Here is an 18,502-nt window from a genome sequence, read left to right as displayed (position 1 = left end):
CATGCTCTAAGCTCATCCACTTTATTCATGATCCTCCTCACATTAAAATAGACACACCTCAAACCATCGGTCTGAGTGCGTCCCTTCTCTATCCCTTGCCTATCCTTCCTTTTGCGTTGTCTCCAAACTTTCTCTATTTGTGAGCCAACTTCCCTTTCCTCTGTCACTTCAGCTCAGTTCCCATCCCCCAGCAATTCTAGTTTAAACTCTCCCCAAATGCCTTAGCAAACCTTCCCACCAGGATATTGGTCCTCCCTGGATTCAAGTATAACCTGCCCCAGAAGAGGTCCCAATGATCCAGAAATCTGAATCCCTGCCCCCTGCTCCAATCTCTCAGCCACGCATTTATCCTCCACCTCATTCTATTCCTATATTCACCGTCACATGGCACAGGCAGTAATCCCGAGATTACTACCTTTGAGGTCCCACTTCTCAACTTCTTTCCTAACTCCCTGTAGTCTTTTTTCAGGACCTCCTCTCTTTTCCTACCTATGTTGTTGGTACCAATATGTACCACGACCTCTGGCTGTTCTCCTTCCCACTTCAAGATATTGTGGACGTGATCAGAAACATCCCAGACCCTGGCACCTGGGAGGCAAACTACCACCCGCGTTTCTTTCCTGCGTCCACAGAATCGCCTAACTGACCACCTAATTATAGAGTCCCCTCTCACTGCTGCCATCTTCTTCCTTTTCCTACCCATCGGAGCCACAGGGCCAGTCTCTGTGTCAGAGGTGCGACCACTGTTACTTACCACAGGTAGGCTATCCTCCCCAACAGTACTCAAGCAGGAATACTTATTGTTAAGGGGGACAGCCACTGGGGTACTCTCTAGCACCTGCTTCTTGCCCTTCCCTCTCCTGACTGTTGCCCACTTCCCAGTCTCCTGTGGTCCCCGGGTGACTACCTGCCTATAGCTCCTCTCTATCACCTCCTCACTCTCCCTGACCAGACAAAGGTCATTGAGCTGCATCTCCAGTTCCCAAACACGGTCTCTAAGGAACTGCAGCTCAATGCACTTGGTGCAGATGTGGTTGTCTGGGAGTCTCGAGGACTTACCACATCTGACATGGAGCACAGAAAACCAGCCTCAAACACATAATCTCTGTCTTTATTTTAAACAGATAACCTACCTCGCCTCAACCATTTATCGCTGAAGTCCCATTGAGCCAAAGCCTTCCTACTCTGTCCCCCACTACTCCGTCGCCCGCTCTGCAAATCTGTCTTCCTTTTAAACTCTTCCCGCTGTTCTCACTAACCAACCTCCATGCGCTTGCGCAGTTGTGCCCCGTTCAAAATGCCGAAGAAATAACCATCACCTTCTCAACTCTGCTCGCTTTTAAACGTTCTTCCCGCTGTTCTCAATGGCCGACCTCCACGCGCTTGCTGGATGATATCCAATGTTGTGCTAAGTAGGGAACTACAGGCCAGTGACACATCAGTGGGAACACTATTGGTGAGGATTCTGAAGGACAGGACTTCTTTGGCATTTGAACATGCAAGTAGTAATCAGGGACAGTAGGTATGGCTTTGTAGTGTGGGAAATAATATCTCACAAATTTGATTGAATTTTTTGAAGAGGTGATCAAGGGGATTATGAGGTATTGTTTGCATCTCACAATGGACTGGTCCGGAAGATTACAAGGCATGAGATCCAGGGTGAGTTAGCAAATTGGCAGAGGGTGGAAGTGGAGTGTTATTTTTAAGATCAGAGGCCTGTGACTAGTTGTGTGCCACAAGAATCGGTGTTAGGTCCTCTGTTGTTTGTCATATACATCAGTGATTCAGTTGAGAATATAAATGGCATGATTAATACGTATGCAGATAATTCCAAAGTTGCTGGTACAGTGACCATTGAAGAACTCTGCCAAAGGTTATGACAAAGAAATTGACAAGGAAATTAGGCAAGGGAATGGCAGATGGGCTCTAAATGGGACACATACAAAGCGATACATGGGAAGTTAAAGCAAGGCAGAAAATACACAATGAAAAGTAGGGCCATGGGGAGTGTTGATGAACAGAGAGACCTTGGAGTGCAAGTACATAGCTCCTTTAAATGGAAACACAGATAGATAGGGTGGTGAGGAAGGTATATGAGCTGTTTGCCTTCATCAACTGAGGCACTGAATATAGCTATTGGGACATCATTTTACAGCTGCACAAAACATTGGTTAGGCTGCACTTGGAGTATTGTGTACAGTTCTTGGTAGCATACCTCAGGAAGGACAAAATTGAGCTTGAGACAGAATGGAAAAGATTCACAATGGTGTTGCCTGGATTGGAGACTGGATAGGTTGTGCCTGTTTTCCCCAGGGTGAAGGAGGCTGAAGAGGTGACATGGCAGAGGTATGTAAAATTATAAGAAGCATAGATAGGACAAATAGCCAGTGTCTGTTTCCTATAGTAAGGGTATCCAACACGAGTAGCCATAGGTTTATGGTGACAAGGGGAGAAGTTTAAAGAGGATCTGAGGGATATATCTTCCACAAAAAGAGTAGCTGCTATCTGGAAAGGGCTGCCAGAGGTGGTGGTAGAAGAAAGAATCACAACAACAACGAAGAGGCATCTGGACAGGTACATGAATGAACAAGACATAGGTGGTTATGGAATTAATATAATATGGAAGATAGGCATGATGATCAGCACAAATGCTGTGGGCCAGTGTGCCTGTTTCAATGCTGTACGACTATGATTCTATTAGTACAATAATTAACAATGATCACATTGTTAAAAGAAAACGACAAAGTTAATTTTTTATTACAAGTTTAGTTTCTATTGTTTATTCAACATAGTTCAAAAGGGAGGCAAACAATGAAATGCCAAATCATTATGGCAAACAGCACAGTAGCACTACTGGATCATCAACATCAGGATATGTGAGTTCAGCCACATATCTAACACATGCTTGAAGCTGCTATGTTTCTTGCACTTCAACTACAGTGAGCTTAACTTGCTTGAATGTAATGACAACATTGAAATCGGGCCCATTGAATAAAGAAGCAGAATTAAGTGAAAACCTGCAGCTGCTCACATATGGAAGAAGTTTGTACTTAGTTTTCCCAGATTCCCTGTTGTTCATTTCCTGATAGAATAAAAAATCAATATGGTAGGGCCTGTTGCAGCAGCTGGGTTACGTGTGAAATAATGTTGTCATGTGATCAGCCAGAATAAACCAAATCAAAGTCCAAATCAGCTGTTAAACTTGTCAAAGGTTTTGGCTTCTTCTGAATGTCCCTAATCTTCAGAATTTAAAAACTAAAAATCAACCAAATATTTTTGAAATTACTATTTTAAAATAATTTTAAAGCTTAGACACCAATAGATAATTTGAAACATTAAGGTAAACACAATTCATAACGAGTAGTCACTATACTCTTTTCATGTGCAACCATTCTCCTCCATACAAATGAACATGTTAGTTCTGTGGCAGATTGCAGATTCTCCAATGCAAATGCTTGGGAATTCAATAAGTTATGTTCTGCTACTGGACCTCATGTGTAGTTCAGCATTGGAAGCACAGGAAAATCACTGGTAGATCCCAAATAACAAGTTTGGGACTTCCCCATTTGGAAGATTTGGGTTAATGCCAGCAATTCTACACGGAACTGCTGGCAGGTCCTGGCAAAGTCCTGCTCATTGATTTTGTGATTAAGCAAATGACGATGTGGCAATAAAACTCTGCTTGCAATGTTTACACATTGTGATTTAAAAGTGTTTATTTCATCAACATTGTAATAGGGTCTTTTACAACTCTAACAACAATCACTGCTTAATTAACACAAACCTCCTATGCAATTAATTGTCAATAGAGATTTCACAAGCAGCTATTTTCGGTGCAGCAATCAAAATTACCAATTTACAAAATAATGTTTATTTGAGAAAGATGGAAATTTTAACCTTGATAATCCATTCAGAAGTAGCAATGTGCATTGTAGGATCTAATTTGTGCTATAATATACTTATATAGCAGCAAATACTACTTAAACAAAATCAGTATACAATAATGAAATCAAATTGAAAATGTTGGAAATATTCAGCAGGTCAAGCAGCAACTGTGAAGAGAAAGACAGAGGTAATGTTTTAGATTCTTTAAACTTTCATTAAAGTTAAATACAACAAGTATTAAGTTGCAGAGGAAGAGCAGGGGTTGTTGAGAATAAAAACGTCTTTCACAGGGTGGATACTTGGAGAGAAAGACCCAATGGTGAAGATGCTCACTGAAAGAGACTGCTTAAATAACAAATATAATGTGGAGGAGGTACAAATAGGAACAGATCAATGAAAATTGAAATATCAGATGAGGGGAATGAAGAGGAGAGGAAAAAATGCACGAATGTTAGAAAACTGATGTTCACAGCTGGAATGACCAAATATCTGTTGAATTCAAAGTTGAGTCCTGCAGTCCTAGTTGAAAAATGAGACTCAGTCCCTTGAATTTACACTTAGTCTCTATGGAATGGTGTAGGAGGTCAGAATGAGAGTGGAATGAAAAAATAAAATGATAGTCAACTGGAAGCTCAGGGTCATCCTTGCAACTGACCAGTCACCCAATTTGAATTTGACTTCTGCAAGATAAAGACTACATCACCAGAGCCAGATGCAGTAACTGGGAAGAAGTGCAAGTACATAACTTCTCCAATTTAAAGTCATGTTTGGGCCTGGAAGGGAGAAGTGAAAAGGGTAGGTGCTGCATCTTTTGCAGTTACATAAAAATGGAGTAGAGCATTTAGTCCTTTGCTCCTACTACAATCCAAAAGATAATGGTTGTTCCTCCTCAATAGCAACACCACTTTGCACCAGGCTTGTATCCTTTTTTTTCATGTTTCATCCATTTACCACCACATTCAGTGGCTAAGCTCCCACAGCCCTGTTGGGTAGAACATTCCCAAGATTCACTCTCCTCTGGCTGAAGACATTTCTTCTCGTCTGCAACTTGAATGGTGAACCCCTTATTCTAAGATAATACCTCTAGTTCTGGACATCCTGTCCAGGAGAAACATCCCATTTGTATATACCCTGTCAGGCCCAGGGAAAATTTTGTTCCACTGCTGCCTCATATCTCCAAGGACCTATGTTTGATACTGATCTTGGATGCTGTTGAGAGTGAACATTTTGCGTATGACAGTGTGGGTGTCCGCTGGGTCCTCTGTTTTACTCTCATGATCCAAATGTGCGCTGTTAGGCTAAATGACTTTTTCAGAAATTAACCCCCACCCATGGGAGGGTATGAGGAAAAGGGGAGTAGACAGGTACGAAAGAAGAATAAATTGCAGGGCTACAGGGTAATGAGGAAGGAACATGGGACTGATGGGATTGATCAACAAGGAGTCCAACAGGCTAAAGGGTCTCCCTCTGTGTTATGGTTCAGTCTGCTTAGCTTTTCCCCATATGTCCCAGGCAATAATTTGATGAACTTACAGTCTTCCATCACAAGTATATCCTTCCTTACATAGGTAGATTAGACTCATATGCAACATTCCAGGTCTTCTCTCATTTGAGCCTCATTTTATTGCAGCAAAATCTCACTACCCTTGTACTCAAATTTTCTTGCAACACACCTTTAACATATTGTCTACCTTTGTAATTGCTTGTTTGACCAGCTTGTAGCTTTCAGTAATTTGTATAGAAGAATATCCAGATCCATTTGTGAACACCAACAATTAGTAACTTTGCTGCAGAAAACTTACAATTTTTTCTAACAAAATGGATGATCTCCCTTTTTTCTATATTATATTCTATCCATCATGTTCTTGTTCATCACTTAGCCCATCTATGTTCTCCTTAAGCCTCTTTGCATCTACCTTTGAAACCTGGATATTTTACACTTGCTCTCCTCACCCAAGTCACTGATATAGATAGTAAACATTTGGGTTCCAGCATTAATCCCTGCAGAACACCAATAATCACGGTTTCTCACCAGAAATTACCTGTTTATTCTCACTTCCTGTTTTCTGGGAACCAATTCTCAATCTATGTCACTAATCCCAAATTCCTTTTGCTCATTTTAAATTACCCCTTCTATTATATCTCATCAAAGGCCTTCTATAACATTAAATATATCATCTGCATTGGGTTACCTTTATCTATTTTGCCGGCCACAACCTCTTAAAAACTTGGGCTGCTTTGTCAAACATGATTTCCTGTATTTAAATTTATATAACTCTAATAAAACCTATTACTATTTTCTAAATACCTTAATAATTGATTCTTACATTTTCCCTCTCCATTCTTTCTTAATTAGAAAGGTTTCATTTGTTACCAATCCATCCAGATGGCGACCAAGGCATCTACTATTATCTCCATCAGGGGTTCCCAACCTGGGGTCCACGGACCCTTGCTTAATGGTGTTGGTCCATGGCATGAGAAAGGTTGGGAACCCCTGACCTCCATTACCATCTGCTTCAAAACAAAGAGACGTGGGTCATTAGGTTCTGGGGATTTATCAGCTTTCAGTTACATTTATTTCTCTAGTAATTTGCTTTTCCACTATTTTTATTTCAGCTCCTTATTAATTCTAAACATGTGATTCTCCACTTTTTCTGAATGTTTTTGTTATTTATTCCACCAAAGACAGACCAAGGATATTTATTTACTTCTTACAGACTTAAGCGATTTCTTCAGTTTCTTTACCATTTCCAAAGTCCCCAAAATAACATCTTGTTTCAGTCTAAATTGTACCCAGAATAACTTACATGATTTTTGTCTTTTTCATATCTGTTGAACTTATTATTCTGTGCTATTATGTTTATCCATAGAATACTCATATGTATATACTTTCCTCCAGCTTTTTTACCCTCCTTTTACCAAATTCTGATTTTTTTCCCCCCCAAACCTCAGGCTTACTGCACTTTTGACAATACAATTTTTCTTTGATTCAGTTCATCTTTAACTTGTCTTGTTAGCCACAGATGAACTTCTTTTCCTGTTGGCTATTTGCATCTGTAGGATATATATTGTCGCAAACATGATATATTTCTTTAATGTTATCCTTTGCTTGTCACACACTACTGCACTATTTTAATATTTTAGGAGGCCCACTGCTTCGATGAAATGTTTGGTCAAAATGGAAGACAAAGCATCAGTGCATTATGGGAACTCATACTGTGACTGTAAACCTAGTGATCAATGTTGAAGAAATATGAGGAAAACTGAGAATCTAATCTTTAAAATTGTGTTTTCAGCTGTTAAAATTAACTAACAGATACATCTCTGGACAACATTTCCTTCAGTGAAATGTCAAAGGCTAATTTTAAAGATTGATTTGACTGCACCCATTTCATGTTTTCTGAAATGCTAGCTTCTTTCTACTGCTGCTTCACATTCTATCCTCATGCTTCGGTTACTACAAAATCACTGAGTGATGTACATACTTCTGGGATGAACTTGAGATAATCATAAATCTGTGACTGAGAGGCCACTCAGAAAATCGTTACACACTCCATAAGACATAGGAGCAGAATTTCGCCCATTGAGTTTGTTCTGCCATTCGATCATGGCTGACAACTTGTCTTTGGATTCTTCTATTAGAATTGTCTTGTTACTGAGTAGTCAGTTTTGATTGTTTCACATTCCAGATTTCACACACTACTATTTGTGTGATTGAAAAAAAAATGTAAGAAACTAGGAGACGAGTAAGTGACTAGACTTGTCACTGAACTATCCCAATGTAATATAAAGTATACTTTCAGTTGCCCTAAAGGCTTTTGTTCCTGCTTTCTTGCCTGGCAGATCCACGTGAATGTTTACAGCAATATCTTCCGCTCCATCCCCTTTGACTGAGAGGCTAAGTACAGCTCTAATGCCATATTTAAGTTTGCTGACGACACAATGGTTGGTCAAATTGAAGGTGGTGACAAATCAGCATATAGGAGGGAGATTGAAAATCTCGCTGAATGTTGCAACAACACTTCTCATTCAATGTCAGCAAAACCGAAGAGCTGATTATTGACTATAGGAGGGGTGAACTGGAGGTCCATGAGCCAGTGGTCATCAGGGAATCAGAAGTGGAGAGGGTCAGTAACTTTAAATTCCTCGGCAACATCATATCTGTCCTGAGTCCAGCATGTAAGTGACATTACAAAGAAGGCATGTTAGTGTCTCTACTTAGAAGTTTGCGAAGATTCAGCCTGTCATCTGAAACTGACAAATCACTGGATGCACGGTGCAGAGTATACTGACTGGTTACATCACGTTTTGGTATTGAAACACCAATGCCCTTGAATGGAAAAGCCTACAAGAAAGTACTGGATACAGCCCAGTCCAACACAGGAGAAGGCCTCTCCACCATTGAGCACATCTACAAGGAATACTGTGCAGAAAAGCAGCATCCATCATCAAGGACCCCTACCATCTCGGCCACGCTCACTTTTTGCTGTTCCCATTAAGAAGGAAGTACAGGAGCCTCAGGACCCACTCTCTCAGGTTCTGGAAGTCATTACCCCTGAACTGTCAGGCTCCTAAACCAGATTGGATAACTTCATTCACCTTAATGCTGAACTGATTCCACAACCTACAGGCTCACTTTCAAGGATTGGTTGTTTGTCCGTCTTTGTTCATGTGTAGCTTTTCATTGATTCTATTGCGTTTCTTTGTAACTACTATGAATCTCTGGAAGAAAATGAATCTCAGAGTAAAATATGGTGGCATATACCTGTATGTACTTTGATATTAAATTTACTTGTTGAACTGGAGGCAATTTTCTAATAAACTCCACTAACCTCTTATACTGCTTTGAAATTATAATTTTGAATTATATTTGGTATATAATTTAATATATCTCACCCTTTAACCTCCTTGCTATGCTTTAAATCTCAGTTTCCAATCTCCATCAGTAAGTTTAGGACCAGTCCTATTGATATCTGCAACAGTTTTCCCATTAAATGCATGGTTTTATTCTAGAATGTTGATCTGTGTGTTGTGCAGACCCTATGCCAACAGATACGTAAATGTGATACTCCACGACACCTATTGACCATTATAACAGAAAATCCACTCAGACATGTTAAAAGTTGACAGTTATTAACAACCAGCAGCAATTTCTACTTGTATTTCTTTTGTGAATGTAATTTCCAGACCTAAACCACTGCATAGTGAAGTAATTAAAAACACACTCCTCTGTTTTTATGCCTCCAATATGGAGTCTACTGACTCACTACTTGGTGATCAAGATACCAACAATGTGAAGATCATATGCAAACTTCAGTAGAACAGCAGATTAGATTCCATGTTTCTTTTTTTCTGTCATTCTACAGATACGCAGTAGAGAGCATCCTAAAGTGTTGCATCACTGTATGGTATGGAACTTGCACTGCAGCAGACAGAATGGCTCTCAAACGGGTAGTCAAAACTACCCAACGCATCACGGGCACCAGCCTACCCACCATCAAGGACATACAGTTGCAAGAAAAAGTTTTTGAACCCTTTGAACCTGGTTTTCTCCATTAATTACTCATAAAATGTGGTCTGATCTTCATCTAAATCACAATAATAGAGAAGCACAATCTGCCTAAAACTACACAATTTAAACAATCACAATCTATGTTCAAAAAAGTACGTGAACCTCTGGGGTAATGCCTTCTACAAAAGCTATTTGGAGTCTGGAGGTATTTTGAGATTGGAGATGTGGGTTGTAGAGCTGCCCTGCCCTATAAAAACACACACACACACACACACACACACACACACACACACACAGAGTCAGGTCACTGACAAAGCCTGCTCTTCTCAAGATAGATTTGTCTATGGGCACCATGCCTTGATCAAAATAACTTTCAGAGGACTTTAGAAGAATTGTAGAGATGTATGAAGCTGGAAAAGGCTACAAAAGCATTTCTGAAGACCCGAGTGTTTCTAAGTCCACAGAAAGAAAAGTTGTCTACAAATGGAGGAAATTCAGTAGTTGCTACTCTCCCTAGGAGTGGGTGTCCTGCAAAGATCACACCAAGAGCACAACATACATTGCTGAATGAGGTAAAAAAGAACCCAAGAGTTAAAGTAAAAGACCTGCAGAAATCTCTAGAACTTGCTAATGTCTGTTCATATGTCCACTATAAGAAAAACACTGAACAAGAATGGTGTTCATGGAAGGACACCATGGAGGAAACTACTGCTCAAAAAAAAAAATGCTGCGTGTCTCAAGTGTGCAAAAGACCACCTGGATGTTCCACAACGCTTCTGAGACAATATTCTGTGGACAGATGAACAAAAGTTGAACTTTTAGGCAGAAATGCATACCACTATGTTTGGAGGGAAAAGGGCACTGCACACCAAAACCAAAACTCATCCCATGTGAAACATGGTGGAAGGAGCATCATGATTTGGGCTGATTTGCTGCCTCAGGACCTGGACAGCTTGCAACTGTTGACGGAACAATGAATTTAAAATTGCATGAAGACATTTTACAGGAGAATGTTAGGATAGTGGTCCATGACCTGAAGCTTAATAGAAGCTGGATGATGCAACAAGAGGATAACAACAACAAAATGGTTTAAAAGAAGAAAATTTGTGTTTTGGAATGGCCAAGTCAGAGTCCAGACTTTATTAAATGCTGTGGCATGACCTAGAGAGGGCTGTTCATGCAAGATATCCCAGAAATATCAATGAACTGAAACAGTTTTGTATGGAGGAATGGTCTAAAATTCTCCTTGCCATTGTGCAAGTCTGATCAGCAACTATAGGAAACATTTGGTGGAAGTTATTGCTGCTAAAGGAGATTCTATCAGTTATTAAATAAAAGGGTTCACAACTTTTTCCAGCCTGGACTGTGAATGATTAAACAGTGTGCTCAATAAAGACATGAAAAGTACAATTGCTTGTGTGTTGTTAATTGCGTTTGTCTATTATTGTGACTTAGATGAAGACCAGACCACATTTTATGAGTAATTAATGCAGAAAACCAAGTAATTGCAAAGGGTTCACATATTTTTCTTGCAACTGTATATACAGAAAGGTGCTGGAAAAAGGCCAGTAACACTGTGAAGGATCCCACGCACCTGCTCATGGGCCGTTGTCCCACTTTCATCAGGGAGGTGGCTATATAACATCTATGCCAGGACCACCAGATTCAAAAACAGTTACTTTCACCAAGCAGTAAGGCAGATTGATAAATGCTTTGACCCATTAACCCACCCTACTACTACTATTTCATTTTCTGTCAGTCACCATATGCACAGACACTCCTGCTTCTCACTTCACTTTATGGATAGATCTATTTAAATTTATTGTATTTTTAAAAATTGTGTTCTTTATCTTTTTGTTTTTCTTTGTGCTGCATTGGATTCGGAGCAACAATTATTTTATTCTCCTTTACACTGTGTACTGGAAATGACATTAAACAATCTTGAATATTTAAGTTCTTTAGTAAAAACGCAGCAGCTTTCATCGTCTTTGTTGTTCAAAGTATTATCAAACAGCTGGATGTTAATTATCCAGTATAAGCATTTGTTTCTTTCAATGAATCTTAGATATGGAATTCAGGTGGCACAGTAGCATAGTAGTTAGCACAACACTTCACAGTGCCAGCTTTAAGTTTGGGGTTCGTTTCCTGCCACTGTCTGCAAGGAATGTGTACGTTCTCCCCTTGACCGTGTGGATGCTCCGGTTTCGTCCCACATTCCAACAACGCACAGTTAGGGTTAATGAGATGTGGGCACGTTGGTGCCGGGGGGGGGGGTGGCGACACTTTTGGACTACCTAGCACAATCATTGCTGATTTGATTTGATGCAAACACTACATTTCACTTTATCTTTCGATGTACATGTGACAAATAAAGCTAATCTTTATCTCTCTTCAATCTTTAGATATTAGTTTTCTGGATTGGACTGGTAGAGGTAGACCAATGAACTTGTGTCACACCTGGTCATATAACTTTGTTGGATACCCAGCATTTAAGATAATTTCACCCACCTTCACCATCATCTTGCTCTAAAGCAACGTATGGTATTAACACAGACACGAGGAAATCTGCAGATGCTGGAAATTAAAGCAACACACAAAAAATGCTGGTGAACGCAGCAGGCCAGGCAGCATTAATTGGAAGAGGAACAGTCAATGTTTCCAGCCCCCTCCCCCCCACTTTCAAATCTCTTACTATCTCTTCTTTCAGTTAGTCCTGACGAAGGGTCACGGCCTGAAACGTCGACTGTACCTCTTCCAATAGATGCTGCCTGGCCTGCTGCATTCACCAGCATTTTTTGTGTGTGTTGTAGGGTATTAACATTAAGTTTTGACACAAGAAACTACTAATGCTGGAACCTGGAGCAAAAGAAACTGTTGGAGGAATGCACCTGGTCAGGCAGTATCTGTGGAGGCAAATAGATGGTTGATGTTTCAGATCAAGACTGAGCTGCTTTGATAGTCTACCAAAGCTAAACATTGAAACTTATCTAGTCTGACAAGCATACTGCTCAGTTTGTCTGAACAACCAACTGCAATGCTAAGCTGACCATGACTGTTAAGTGAGGTACTAAACCTTGGTGGGCCTTTTGAGTGCTGGAAAAAACTTCCTGTGAATCATTCAAGTTCTTTCACTAGACAGTAGCAAGCACACTGACATTAATGAGAGAAAGATAATTGCTGCCTACACAAGTGTGTAGTCCAGCACAAAAAGCTCCAGATGTAATGGACATCTGATTTTTCTCTCCCCCCCACCCCCCCCCCCAGAAGTCTACCCAGTAGCCCTTTTATGTATGTATAGGTAAATAAGGATTCCTCTTTTCAAAGGCTCAGAATTTTAAAAACTCTCCAGGGCACACAGCTTTCTGGTTTATTTAGCAAGAAGTGCTTCATAAAGAATCATCAGATTTGTGGAAGCGAGAATCATACCGTCAACCATATTCATATTAGCTGTTTCTAACTATGACCATTTTTGGATGTCTGTTCACACCAAAAATTCTCAGCTACCTTCAACTATAAATCTTACGTCTGTGACCTCCAATCAGTAGCTAATTAAGGAACCTAAATGGTTCTTCATAACTTTACAGATTATTATATCTCTTCTGAAAATATTACAAATCCAATCTATCCAATCCCTTCTTCTTAGCCAAGACTGTTTGTTCTTGGCACTCCTCTCAAGAATCACCTCTTAAGGGTCAGAGCCGTCTCTATTTCCTGAGGAGACTGAGGTCCTTTAGCATCTGTCGGACGATGCCGAGGATGTTCTACGAGTCTGTGGTGGCCACGGCGATCATGTTTGCTGTTGTGTGCTGGGGCAGCAGGCTGAGGGTAGCAGACACCAACAGAATCAACAAACTCATTCGTAAGGCCAGTGATGTTGTGGGGACAGAACTGGACCCTCTGACGGTGGTGTCTGAAAAGCGGATGCTGTCCAAGTTGCATGCCATCTTGGACAACGTCTCCCATCCACTACATAATGGACTGGTTGGGCACAGGAGTACATTCAGCCAGAGACTCATTCCACCAAGATGCAAAACAGAGCGTCATAGGAAGTCAGTCCTGCCTATGGCCATCAAACTTTACAACTCCTCCCTTGGAGGGTCAGACAACCTGAGCCAATAGGCTGGTCCTGGACTTATTTCCTGGCATAATTTACATATTACTATTTAATTATTTATGGTTTTATCACTATTTAATTATTTAAGGTGCAACTGTAACGAAAACCAATTTCCCTCGGGATCAATAAAGTATGACTATGACTAACTACTTCAGTAGCAACACAATTTTGCTCTTCTATGGTGACCAGAAGTGTACAAAGTAGAAACATAGAAAGAAACATAAAAAAAACATACAGCACAATACAGGTCCTTTGGCCCATAAAGCTGTGCAGAACATGTTCCTGACTTAGAACTACCTAGGCTTTACCCATAGCCCTCTATTTTTCTAAGCTCCATGTAGCCATCCAGGAGTCTCTTAAAAGCCCCTGTCAGTTCTGCCTCCACCACCACCGCCAGCAACCCATTCCACGCACTCACCACTCTCTACATAAAAAACTTACCCCCGACATCTCTTCTGTACCTACTTCCAAGTACTCCAGGTTGTAGCAATTGTTTTCTGCAGTCTTGGCGTAAACTTGCTACACTTAAGTTCTGCGTTTTAACCAATAAGAACAAGTAGCTCAAAGGTGTTCTTTACCAATTTATTATATTCAAAACTTCTATCTTCATGGAATTCTGAAATACATCCCAAGATACCACTCTTCCTCTACATTTCTAAATCTTTTCATTTTGTATTTCACTGCCTTTCTACCTTCCCAAATCATCATTTCACATATCGCTGATCGTGTTAATTCTATTTACCATTTTTCTGTTGATCTGAACAATCTATTGATGTCTCTTGCAGTCAAAGTTTTTTTTGCTTATTTGCAATCACATACTCAATTTTGGTATCTGCAAACTTCTAAGAGATGACTATTACATAAGTCACTGATAAATCAAAAACAAATAACCAGAAGTGGAAACAGCTCATCTTGAAACATATTTAATATTCAAGTTGGATTGCATCCTCAAACGATATCTATGCCTATTTTCCCTATTGGATTCTCACTTTTGAGTACTAAGGTATTTAATAATTCGATAAAATTAGAAATGACAGATAAGTTCAGAGCTAAACTAAACATTAAACTAAAATAACATTTTATTAGAACAATAAACACTCAGTGGCCACTTTATTTGGTGCACCTATACAACTGCTTGCTATTGCAAATATGGAATCAGCCAATCATGTGGCAGCAACTCAATGTAGAAAAAAATGTAGACAAGATCAAGAGCTGCAATTGTTCAGACCAAATATCAGAATGGGGAACAAATGTGATCTAATTGACTCTGACCATGGTATGGTTGTTGGTGCCAAACAGGATGGTTTGAGTTTCTCAGAAAATGCTAATCCCCTGGGAATCTCACACACAACAGTCTCTAGAGTTTACAGAAAATGGTGCAAAAAACACCTCATTAACGAGAGAGGTCAGAGGAGAATGGCTAGACTGGTTCAAGCTAACAGCAAGGTAACAGTAACTCAAAAGAAAAACATGTTACAACAGTGGTGCGCAGAAGAGCATCTCTGAATGCACAACGTGTCGAATCTCAAAGTGGATAGGTTGCAGCAGCAGAAGACCAGAAACATACAATCAATGACCACTTTATTAGGTACAGGAGGTATCAAATACTGTGGGACAGTGGCCACTAAGCATATTCATGAGCTGAGAAACTGACAAGTTATCCTATTGGAAGATATTCCGTCAGTATTGTTACTTACTCATTTTACATCTGTGTTCAGCTTTGCATTGCAAGTGATGTAGCACATCACTCCAAATCACCAAGTGAGACAGTATTAGAAGCAAATTGAGAAAACCATAAGCTGATGTATTTGTATTAAATATTTGGCTAAGGTGGTAAAGACGGCATATAGATAGCATGCTTGTCTTTATTGGCAGGTGTGTTAAACACAAGTATAAGGAAGTCATGCTGTGGATATCTAAACTTTCGTAAGACCACATTTAGTGTATTGGATGTAATTCTGGTCACCCATATTAAGGACATGAAGAACGTGGAAAGGATACAGAAGAAATTTCTCCCGATACTGTTTGGATTAGAGGGTATAAGCTATAAGGAAAGGATAGACATACTTGGGTTGTTCTCCATAGAGTGCCAGTTCCTGAGGGGAGTACTCAGAGGTTTTTAAAATTATGAGAGGTATAGATAGGGTAGAATCTTTCTTAAGGGTAGAAATGTCAAATACCAGAGAACATGCTTTTAAGATGAGAGGGGACAAGTTTAAGGGTGACATGAAGGACAAGTCTTTTTAAAATGCAGGGAGTGATGGATGCTTGGAAAGGGTTATCAGGGATAGTAGAAGAAGCGGTCAGTTTGGTGGGATTAAGAAGATTTTAGACAGATAAATATATAGAGAATGGATAGATATGCATATTACACAGCGAGGACAATCAGTATAAATTGGCATCAAAATTAGCATACGGTAAACTGAATTACCTGCTCATTGCTGTACTGTTCTATGTTTAAAATTCGCTATGTTTCCTCTGGAAAATTATTTGACATTTCGGTATAAGTTCTAGTCAAACTAATTCCTTAAGATTGTGCACATAACAAAGTACAGAAGATATTAGATGGCAACATACTGTAACTATTATATTACTCTGACAGGTATTTCTAATTTAAAGATTGATATGAAAGAAATCCTGATTTCAAAATAAACTAAATATAGCATATCACAAACTAATCCTCAGGAATGTGCTTTGCCAAGGTTGGAACCTAAAACTCAAGCCTTGTTCACTGAAAGGTGATGATTCCGTTTGGCTTACTAGATCATTTCAGAGGGCAATAAGATTGAATACAAATCAGGTCAGTTAATCATAGCAGGTTTCCTTTCCTGAAGGACATTTGTAAATCAGTGATGGTTTAATAATTTTTATGGGTATTTCATTTAAATATTTGGAAATAAAATATTCAATCTCAGACAGCAATGATGGAAATTGAACTTGGGTTCTCTGCATTATTAATTTAGGTCTCAGAAATATTGCATATGGCTGATATAGACAACTCTTTCATAGATACACACCTTTCATCCAGTCATCATGTTTCACCATGTTTACGGAAAGAAAAAAACAAATTAAGAGTAAAGGCAATGACCTGATGCACATCTCCAAAGATCATGAGCCTCAACAGAAAGGTTTTAAAAATAGCTCTTGGCACATTGGCTTTCATAGATCAATATAATGAGGGCAGAAGATGGGACATTATGTTGAAATTGTACAAGATGTTAGTGAGGCCTAATTTTAAGTATTGTGTGCAGTTTTGGTTACCTACCTACAGGAAAGATGTAAATAACATTGGAAGAGTAGAGGGAAAATTTACAAGGATGTTACTGGGACTTGAGGCTCTGAATTATAGGGAGATTAAAAAGGTTAGGACTTTATTCCTTGTAATGTAGAATATTGAGAGATTTGATAGTGATATCCAAAATTATGACAGGTATGCATAGAGTAAATGTAAGCAGACTTTTTCCACTGAGGTTGGGTGTGACTGCAACTAGAGGTTACGGGTTAAGGATGACAGGGGAAATATTTAAGGAGAACATAAGAAAAAACTTTTTCATTCAGACAGTTGTGAGAGTGTGGAATGAGCTGCCAGTGCAAGTAGTGCATGTGAGCTCGATTTTAACGTTTAAAAGAAGTTTGGATAGGTAAATGGATGGGAGGGTATGGAGGGCTATGGTCCAGGTGCAGGTCAACGGCAGTAGGTAATTTAAATGGTCTGGCACAGATTAGATGGGCCTATTTTTGTGCTATACTTTTCTATCACTCTATAAATGGCATCGCTGCTTCTGTCAGCTTTATCAATGCAACGTTTGGGGCATTTCTGCATCATGGCAAAACTTAAGATGAACAGTATCTTAAAAAATCAGTTTGAGTTAACATTAACCCATTATCAAATATGATCCCCTTAATCATATGCATTTCAGCTTTTGTACAATCCCATGAGTGTGGGCACGTGACCAAGTGGTTAAGGCATTCGACTAGCGACCTGAAGGTCGTGAGTTCAAGCCCAGCCGAGGCAGCGTGTTGTGTCCTTGAGCAAGGCACTTAACCACACAGTGCTCTGCGACGACACTGGTGCCAAGCTATATCGGCTCTTGCCCTTCCCTTGGACAACGTTGGTGTCGTGGAGAGGAGAGACTTGCAGCATGGGCAACTGCTGGTCTTCTATACAACCTTGCCCAGGCCTGCGCCCTGGAGAGTGAAGACTTTCCAGGCGCAGATCCATGGTCTCGCAAGACTAACGGATGCCTTTAACAATCCCATAAACAAATTACTTCCATCTTGCTCTACTTATGCTTCTGTTGAGCATACAGTGTCAGTGGACACAAATTTTCAACAGTGATAATCTGGAGAACTGAGATTGAATGTAACCAAGTGAATCATGTAGACAATCAGGGAATTTAAGCATGGTGAGCTATGGGGAGAACAGAGATCCTGATTTCAGGAGACCAACAACTAAAAGAAGAATGATAAGAGTTCAGAAGCTGCTGTGTCAGGTATCAGCAGTCTGGCAGGAATGCCTGTAGCACTACTACTGACCAAATCAAAGGTGGGGAAGAATCGGCTTATAGGAGGGAGATTGAAAATCTGGTGCCTCAACAACCTCTCATTGAACGTTAACAAAAGCTAATTATTGATTACAGGAAGCAAACGGAAGTGGAAGGGATCAGTAGTTTTCAATTCCACGGTGTTAGCATTTAGAGAATTATGTCCTGGGACTCACACAAAAATGTAATCACAAAGAAGGCACGGCAGCACCTCTATTTTTTTTTTAGAAGTTTGCATAGATCCAGCATGTCACCATAAAGTTTGACAAACTTCTGTAGATGCTCAGTAGAGAGTATCCTCACTATTGCATCATTAGAAACACCAATACCCAGGAAAGGAAAAGAGATAAAGATTAGCTTTTTTTGGCATATGTACATCAAAGCCCAGTAAAAAGTGTCATTTGTGACAGTGACCAACACAATCAGAGGATGTGCTGCGGCAGTCCG

General features: G+C 39.9%; 1 protein-coding gene across 2 annotated transcripts in view; it reads right to left on the bottom strand.

Annotated features, from left to right (window-relative positions):
• scaf8 (SR-related CTD-associated factor 8) overlaps positions 1-18,502 on the bottom strand; it is a 237,750-nt gene that overhangs the window by 50,109 nt on the left and 169,139 nt on the right. Inside the window, exon 22 of one of the 2 annotated variants that reach the window (XR_010018940.1) lies at positions 2,798-4,052. The exons of the other annotated variant lie outside the window; for it this stretch is intronic. The gene's annotated coding sequence lies outside the window, so the exon portion shown is untranslated. Of the gene's footprint in view, positions 1-2,797; positions 4,053-18,502 lie in introns of those variants that run through there. 2 annotated transcript variants of the gene reach the window in all.

The sequence above is a fragment of the Mobula hypostoma genome, chromosome 8, assembly GCF_963921235.1.
Source record: "Mobula hypostoma chromosome 8, sMobHyp1.1, whole genome shotgun sequence".
In the NCBI taxonomy this organism is placed as follows: Eukaryota; Metazoa; Chordata; class Chondrichthyes; order Myliobatiformes; family Myliobatidae; genus Mobula; species Mobula hypostoma.
Note: the sequence above shows the minus strand (reverse complement) of the source record. Positions and strands in the feature narration are given on the sequence as shown.